Source organism: Trichechus manatus, unplaced genomic scaffold (genome assembly GCF_000243295.1).
Source record: "Trichechus manatus latirostris isolate Lorelei unplaced genomic scaffold, TriManLat1.0 scaffold00030, whole genome shotgun sequence".
In the NCBI taxonomy this organism is placed as follows: Eukaryota; Metazoa; Chordata; class Mammalia; order Sirenia; family Trichechidae; genus Trichechus; species Trichechus manatus.
In genome coordinates, this window is record NW_004443966.1 from 21,645,246 (window position 1) to 21,653,960 (window position 8,715).

Below are 8,715 nucleotides of genomic sequence, written 5' to 3' on the forward strand. Positions count from 1 at the left end.
CTCTGTCTTTATTGCAAGCAATAGATTTTATCTCATTAAGTGGTTAAGGGATGACAGTATTTTTTTTTTTAACCTTATTCTTGGTTAGATGATCTTCATCTTCACTGTTCATATGGGAATACATCATAGGCCAATTCTTCTCCTGCACTATGAGTAGTCTATTTAAGCTTCAGGACTGATAGTCTTTAACTATACTGCATTCAGAATGCAGAATGCTTACAGTTGATATTCTCTGCGAATTGAACATTAAACTTACTATATTTTTATTTTCCTCTGCTGACTTCAGGTAAACTAATGTTCTAATATTAAAGATTATTTTGTAAGATTGACTAGTCCTTGACGTAACTGAAAAAGGGAGTCTATGTTACCTTATTCCAATTTCAGTAACTATTATGCAATGTAGAGAAATAATATAATTTGAGGATTTTATGTAACATTCTTCATTAAGTGGTAATTAAGTGGGGATACATTCTTCAAGCCATGTGAGTGCAGGAGATTGACTGAAAAATGAAAATACCTCTCTAATATCTCTCTGATGAAAGTATAGGGTAGTGTCTGGAAATTGCAGCTGTGCCATATAGTTTCAGAGAAAACTGAAAGTCTTCAGGTATTTACTAATTGTGGTCTATAAGCCTATTTATAAGGATGGCTATATCCTCTTGTTCACACTTATGAGGACATATTTGCCGTTTACTCTCTTTCCAGCCTTGCCATATGTGACTCCTTAGCCTCCTCTGAATGTGCTCATTTCTATTTTATTCACTCAAATATTTTTCTTATCTTCAACAATCTGTAAACAGTTACTCCTTAGATCTGTACATCAAGACTTTTTTCCGAAGGAACTTTACTGAAATCTATCTAGTTTCTTCTCCATATATATAAATTATACATTGCTTTGTCATTAGCTTACTTAGTTTCATTTTTGTTCCATTTAACAAATATCTCCTGAGTACTTATTATGATGATGTATGAGCTTGATGAGGTAGGGAGGTATGCTCTGGACAGGCTTCTAAGCAAGAGTAGGTGACCCTGGACTTGAGTCTTGAAGAACGAGTAGGAGTTTGCCAGGCATGGTGTGGGGCGTAAGGTTATAAGCAAAGAGAACAGCATGAGAATACAGGGGATTGACAAGTAATTCAGTGTGGCTATGGTGTGATGAAGTGGAAGGTATAGAATGAAAGAAAATGAATGTAAAAAGAAAGGCAGAAGCCAGGTAATTGAGGACTTTATCTGTCATACTGAAGAACTTGTACTTTATGTTGTGGGTGATAGGTAGCCATTCAAGGGTTTGATGATGATAGTGTATATCTAAATGTGTCTAAAATATGGCAAGATTTCCATTTTAGAGCGATCATTTTGGCAACAGTGTGATGAATGAGTTTGAAGTGAACTAAGAGTAGAGGCGGGCAGAGCAATTAGATCATTGATTTGGTTATACTGAGAGATAATGAGGGCCTGAGTTTGGATACTATTAGTAGGGATGGTGTTGAGGATGTAGATTTGGAAAGTGTTTAAAATGGAAATCAATAAGATTTAAAGATTGAATGGTGAAATGTGAGATATTGCCACATTTTTGCCTTGAGTGGCTAAGTGGCTATGGTGCCGCTGTGACAGGAAATTTAAAGAAAGAACAGATTTTAGGAAAAAATGAACAGCTCAGTTTTGAACTATTCAAAACTGAGTTTTTGCCTGAGGTAAATTCAGGTAAAAACATCCAGCAGACAACTGGATACAGGAGTCTGAGGTTCAGATGAAAGGTCATGATTAGAGGTGTTCATTTGCAGGTCCTCCAGTCCTGGTGGGAGCATAGGGAAAGTGGGCAGAGTATAAAGTGGACAAAAAACCAAGCCCTGAAGAGAAAAGGTAAAAGTGGTAGATTTTATTATTTCCATTTTGTATTTCAAGAACCTGAGGGTAAAAAAGGTTAAGTGACTTCATCATCTTTTTCTACAGGTCTTGATAACTTCATAATTCAATTTCTAAACCACTCAGATGATCTTTTATGTGTCTAGACCAAAACACTATTTTAAACTCCACTATTCTGGTTCCATTGTGAGAATTAATCTGATCCAAAGTCACTGATTTATACTAAGTTATGGATTGTCAGTCTTAATGTGGATTAGCATGGTGGTTGAACACTTCTCTGTTTCTGAGTGCAATGAGGCCTTAGTTAATTCTTTTCATGTCTTTGGGCCCCTATTTCTTCATTTTTCTCTTAGCAGTTTGCATTAGGTGATTGCTAAATTACTCAAAGTTCTAAAATCCTGTAAGTCCACGCGTTTTTAAAAACTCAACAACAAAGCTTACTTGGAATCCACTAACAGGTTTTAGAGATCTACAGGTATATGGCTAGGTTTCATGACTTATCTAAAATTATATGCAATATATTGTATATGTCTGTGCATTTTTGGGGGGATGAGATTCATAGCTTTCATCAGATTCTCATAGTTGTATACCTTACCACTCACACTTCACCCAAAGTTTAAGAACTATAGCTCTGGAAATATTTTTGCTTAATATAATGAACTACAATGCTTCATGCAATCCATGAGTAATTAAGTCATCTTTAACAAAGGTGTTGCTATTCTTTGAAAAGAATTTTTGAGTTGAGGAACAAAATTATTTCTATTAAACATTGTTAACTTTTGGACAATTAGTAATGTTTTCCATTGTACTAGCCAACTAAACCACCATTTTATCACTTAAAAACAAGTTCACTAAATGGAATAAGTAAAAGTTTGACTCTGTCTTATGGTTAATTAAAGAATGCTTAGTTTTAAAGTGTGATTGAAATGCCCTTCACTAATAGATATTCCTCACTTTGCATCTTTCTGTAGGAAACAATATCTGAGGTCTATTCATAAGGAAAGAAAAGGAAGCAATGACATAATGCCTAGAATTGGAGCCAGTTAAACTGGGTTTGTACTTTTCCTTTCCATAATGTAATACATTTATTCTAGTCTTGCATTTCTTTTTATCAATCTCCTGCATTATTCCAGCAGCTAATCTTATCATTTTGAAACTTGCCATACTACTGTGGGAGACAAAGATGAGTAAGACATGCCCTTTTAAAAGTATTTGCTACATCTTTGGGTATGAAAGACAAAATCATAAAAAGCTAGATAATATTCTCGTTTTAAAACAAGAAGCTTTGATAGGTTCCTGAAATTGCTCAAGGTCAAAAATCTTTAGATAGTCAAACTCCTATCTGTTTGGTTCTAAAACCCATTTACCTTCCATTATGTCACAATGTCTACCCCCTCTTTTTTTTTTAGATTTAGTTGTGCAACTGCTGATCACCAAAGTTTAGGACGGGGACTACATGTATTTAATTTAAGGAAACTTTCAGAAGAAGTAAAAAGAGGGGAAAACATTCTCCACTTTCCTAAAATTTAGGAGGCACCTATTACTTGGACATGCGTAGGGTAGCCAGGAATTGGAGTTGACTCAACAGCGACTTAGTACTACTATTATGTGCCACACACTATTGGAAGGTCTTTATATGAGCTAGCTCTTCTAATTCACAGTAACCGTGTCATATAGGTGCTATCATCCCTGTTTTAAACATAAGGAGCTGAGGCTCAAGAGAAATAAGTAAATTGCACAAGGTCACATGTTGTTGTCGTTCACTTCTGACTCATAGTAACCCTATAAAAACAGAACAAAACACTGCCCAGTCCTGCGCCATCCTCACAGTGGTTGCTATGTTTGATTGAGCCCAGTGTTACAGCCACTTTATCATTCCATCTCACTGAGGGTCTTCCTCTCTTTCACAGACCCTCTACTTTATCAAGCATTATGTCCTTCCCAGGGACTGGTCCCTCCTGATAACATGTCCAAAGTATGTCAGAAGAAGTCTTGCCATCTTCACTTGTAAGGAGTACTCTGGCTATACTTCTTCCAAGAGAGAATTGTTCGTTCTTCTGGCATTCCATGGTATATTAAATATTCTCGGCCAACACCATAATTCAAATGAATCAATTCTTCTTCAGTCTTCCTTATTCATTGTCCAGCTTTAACATGCGTATGAGGCGATTGAAAATACAAAGGCTTGGGTCAGGTGCACCTTAGTCCTCAAAGTGACATCTTTGCTTTTTACCACTTTAAAGAGGTCTTTTCCAGCCAATTTGCCTGATGTGATATATCGTTCGATTTCTTGACTGCTGCTTCCGTGGACGTTGATTGTGGATCCAAGTAAAATGAAATCCTTGGCAACTTCAGTGTTTTCTCCGTTTATCATGATGTTGCTTATTGGTTCAGTTGTGAGGATTTTTGGTTTCTTTATGTTAAGATGTAATCCACACTGAAGACTTTGATCTTCATCAGTAAATGCTTCAAGTCCTCTGCATTTTCAGCAAGCAAAGTTGTGTCATCTGCGTATCACAGGTTCTTAATGAATTCTTCCTCCAATTCTGAGACCACATTCTTCTTCATATAGCTCAGCTTTTCTGATTATTTGCTCAGCATACAGACTGAATAAGTATGGTGAAAGGATACAACCCTGATGCACACCTTTCCTGATTTTAAAACACTCAGTATCCCCTTAATCTATTCGAACGACTGCCTCTTGGTTTATATACAGGTTCCTGATGAGCAGAGTTAAATGTTCTGTAATTCCCATTCTTTGCAATGTTTTCCATAATTTGTTATGATCCACACAGTGGAATGCCTTTGCATAGTCAATAAAACACAAATAAACATCTTTCTGGTATTCTCTGCTTTCAGTCAATATCCATCTGACATCAGCAAGGATATTCCTCATTCCACGTCATCTTCTGAATCTGGCTTGAATTTCTGGCAGTTCCCTGTTGATGTACTACTGCAGCCGCTTTTGAATGATTTTCAGCAAAATTTTACTTGCATGTGATATTAATGATATTGTTTGATAATTTCCACATTCTGTTGGATCATCTTTCTTTGGAATAGGCACATATATGGATCTCCTTCCATCAGTTGGCCAGGTAGCTGTCCTCCAAATTTCTTGGCATAGACAAGTGAGCACTTCCATTGTTGCATCCGTTTGCTGAAACATTTTAATTGGTATTCTCTCAATTCCCGGAGCTTTGTTTTTCCCAGTACCTTGAGTACAGCTTGGACTTCTTCCTTCAGCACCATCAGTTCTTGATAATACGCTACTCCCGAAATGGTTGAATGTCAACCAGTTGTTTTTGGTACAGTTACTCTGTCTGTTCCTTACATCTTCTTTTGATGCTTTCTGCGTCATTCAATTTTTTGCCCATAGAATCCTTCACTACGGCAACTCGAGGCTTGAATTTTTTCTTCAGTTTTTTCTGGTTTAGAAATGCTAAGCATATTCTTCCCTTTTGGTTTCCTAACTCCAAGTCTTCACACATTTCATTATAATACTTTGTCTTCTTGAGCTGCCCTTTGAAATCTTCTGTTCAGCTCTTTAACTTCATCATTTATTCCATTCTTTTTAGCTATTGTACATTCAAGAGCAAGTTTCAGAGTCTCTTCTGACATCCATTTTGGTTATTTCTTTCTTTCCTGTCTTTTTAATGACCTTTTGCTTTCTTCATGTATGATATCCTTGATGTCATCCCACAACTCATCAGATTTTCGGTCATTGGCGTTCGGTGCGTCAAATCTATTTTTGAGATTATCTCTAAATTCAAGTCGGATATACTCAAGGTTGTACTTTGTTTTAATTTTCTTCAGCTTCAACTTGAACTTGCATATGAGCAATTGATGGTCTGTTCCGCAGTTGGCCCCTGGTCTTGTTCTCACTGATGACACTGAGTTTCTCTACAGTCTCTTTCCACAAATATAGTTGATTTGATTCCTGTGTATTCCATCAAGCAACATCTATGTGTATAGTTGCCATTTATGTTGTTGAAAAAAGGTTATTTCCAATAAATAAGTCATTGGTCTTGAAAAATTCTATCATGCAGTCTCCCATGTTGTTTCTGTCACCAAGGCCATATTTTCCAACTACTGATCCTTCTTCTTTGTTTCCATCTTTTGTATTCCAATCACCAGTAATTATCAGTACATCCTGATTGTGTGTTTGATCAATTTCAGACTGCAGAAGTTGGTAAAAATCTTCAGTTTCTTTATCTTTGGCATTAGTGGTTGGTACATAAATTTGAGTAATAGTTGTATTAACTGGTCTTTCTTTTCGGCGGGTGGATATTATCCTATCACTGACAGTGTTGTATTTCAGAATAGATCTTAAAATGTTCTTTTTGACAATGAATGTAACGCCATTTCTCTTTAATTTGTCATGCCTGACATAGTAGACCATATGATTGTCCAACTGAAAATGGCCAATACCAGTCCATTTCAGCTCACTAATGCCTAGGGTATTGATCTTCAAGCATTTTATTTCATTTTTTACAACTTCCAATTTTTCTTGATTCATACTTCATACATTCCACGTTCCAATTATTAATGGATGTTTGCAGCTATTTCTTCTCATTTTGAGTTATGCCACATCAGCAAATGAAGGTCCCAACATCTTGACTCAGTCCACATCCTTAAGGTCGACTCTACTCTGAGGTGGCAGCTTTTCCTCAGTTGTCTTTGGAGTGCCTTCCAACCTGAGGAACTCATCCTCTGGCACTATATCCAACAATGTTCCGCTGCTATCCCATATGCAAGATCACATAGCCAGTAACTAACAAAAGCAGCATTGAAACACTTTATCACAAAGGGTTAGGTAGAATTTATATCATGACTTAGAATTGAATATCACACAAACCAAACAAATATCTGGACAGCTTGGTCTAATCTTTTGCTATAAGTGATTTGTGTACATCCTTAATTCAACTATTAGCAGTTAAGTAATCTACACCAAAATAATATTTACCTCCTAATAAGGTTTTCACTGTAACCAGTTTGAGAAGGTAATTGTTTAAGCTTCATGATCCTGTGATGAAGAGAGATTGTAAATTCATAGACTAGTCAAACAGCATCATTTGATAGAAGGAACTTTGAAGTGGGAGTTACATCTAACTTTCCAACTTTCCTAGAGGCTTTTTGTGTGATCTACAAGTCTCCTAACGTGCTTTCAGGCTCATTTTGTGAGATGAGAAGGTTGAGTAAATGATTTCCTTACTCTCTTAAAACAATAACATTGTCAGTCAATTTTTTTATATGCTCAAATGTAAATATGTAAATATTAAAAAACTTCTAGAGATGAGAAGTCTTTAGAGATCACCTAAGTGAATTCTTCTATGTGACAGATATAGAAGCTGAGATCTTCACATTTGTAAATCACTTTAAATATTTCTAATCTCTTTCAGATACATTTATCTCATATGAGCCTCACCACAATCTTGTGGGTTAAATATTAAATATTAAATATTAAATCAACATTGTACAGATGAGCACATTGAATCAGTCCAAGGTCACAGGGCTGGGCCTCCACTCAGTTATTACTCTTAACCCAAAGTTTACTATGTTTTCTTAAATTAATGGGAGAAGTTACATCCTTGTGATGAAGTCTAATTGTGTGAAAAAGTCAGAATTCAGTGATTTATGAAATAAATCTAAGCAGGAGAAGCAAACATTTCCCAGTGTGAATGTGCCCATATACCAACTGCAGTCGAGTGGATTCTGACTCATACATAGCGACCCTGTAGGACAGAGTAGAACTGCCCCATAGGATTTCCAAGGAGTGACTAGTGGATTTGAACTGCCGACCTTTTGGTTAGCAGCTGAGATTTTAACCGCTTCGCCATCAGGGCTCCAGTGTGAAAGTGGTACCCCCCAAAAAACAAACCAGTTGCTATCGAATCGATTCTGACTCATAGCGACCCTATACGACAGAATGGAACTTCACCCACAGGGGTTTCCAAGGCTGTAATCTTTGCTGAAGCAGACCGCCACATCTTTTCCCCTGGAGCAGCTGGTGAGCTCTAGCCGATGACCTGTTGGTTGATTGCTTAACCACTGCACCAGCAGGGTAGTAATGACTCCAGCAGTATATATAGCAGAGACAAAGAGGTAAGGAGGTGGCAAATACTAGGGTCTATTAGTTGATTTAATCTTGTTTTCATTTATTCCTGGATTGGGAGTAAGCACAGTGAACTTTTAGTATACTTGTGTTCATCAGTAGTAACTATTTAGGTTGCTTTGTGCTTTCCAAAGTAATTCAAGGAAAAACTATACTTCATAATAAAGTATGTATACATTATAGTTGAGCTAAGCAGAACTTAAAACAGTTAATTCTTAACGATAACCTAGAAACAAATGAACAGATAAGCATGGGAAGCTAAGCTTTACACACAATGATTTAATCATTTCATTGCCTTTGCTTGTGTGAGTTTCCTGTTTCTGCTCTCCAGTTGTGGAGGTATTCCTTGGAAACATTGCCTGTCTCCACACTAGGGATCCTACTGTGCATAACAAATTTTTCTACCTTAGTAACTTTCTGTAAATTATATTTTTATGTATAGAGACAGAAACAGAGAGAGAGATTCTTTTTTTATTAATTGCAATGAAAAATACCTTAAAACTAGCATATGGATGTCAATAGTTTTTCTTTGGCAGTTTTGGTCCCCAGATTTTCCTTCCTGTATAAAGAACTGCAATGTGATGAATTGCTTAGTATGGCCTTTCTCACCATGGTCTTGTAATTCCCACCCAGGTGATTGGGTGGGACTGTGCAAGTAAGATAATTGTGGCCCACCAAGGGGATTGGTTTCCCAATAGTTAAAGAGTTTGGCTGCTAACTAAAAGGTTGGCAGTTCA

The 8,715-nt window shown here is 36.6% G+C and overlaps 1 protein-coding gene across 4 annotated transcripts in view; it reads left to right on the forward strand.

The window, feature by feature from the left end:
• PEAK1 (pseudopodium enriched atypical kinase 1) overlaps window positions 1-8,715 on the forward strand; it is a 151,523-nt gene that overhangs the window by 17,450 nt on the left and 125,358 nt on the right. The window contains exons 3-4 of one of the 4 annotated variants that reach the window (XM_023729843.1): window positions 1,785-1,863; window positions 2,838-2,918. The exons of 1 other annotated variant lie outside the window; for it this stretch is intronic. The gene's annotated coding sequence lies outside the window, so the exon portion shown is untranslated. Of the gene's footprint in view, window positions 1-1,784; window positions 2,919-8,715 lie in introns of all 4 variants that reach the window. 2 more of the 4 variants (XM_023729842.1, XM_023729841.1) reach the window with 2 other exon arrangements.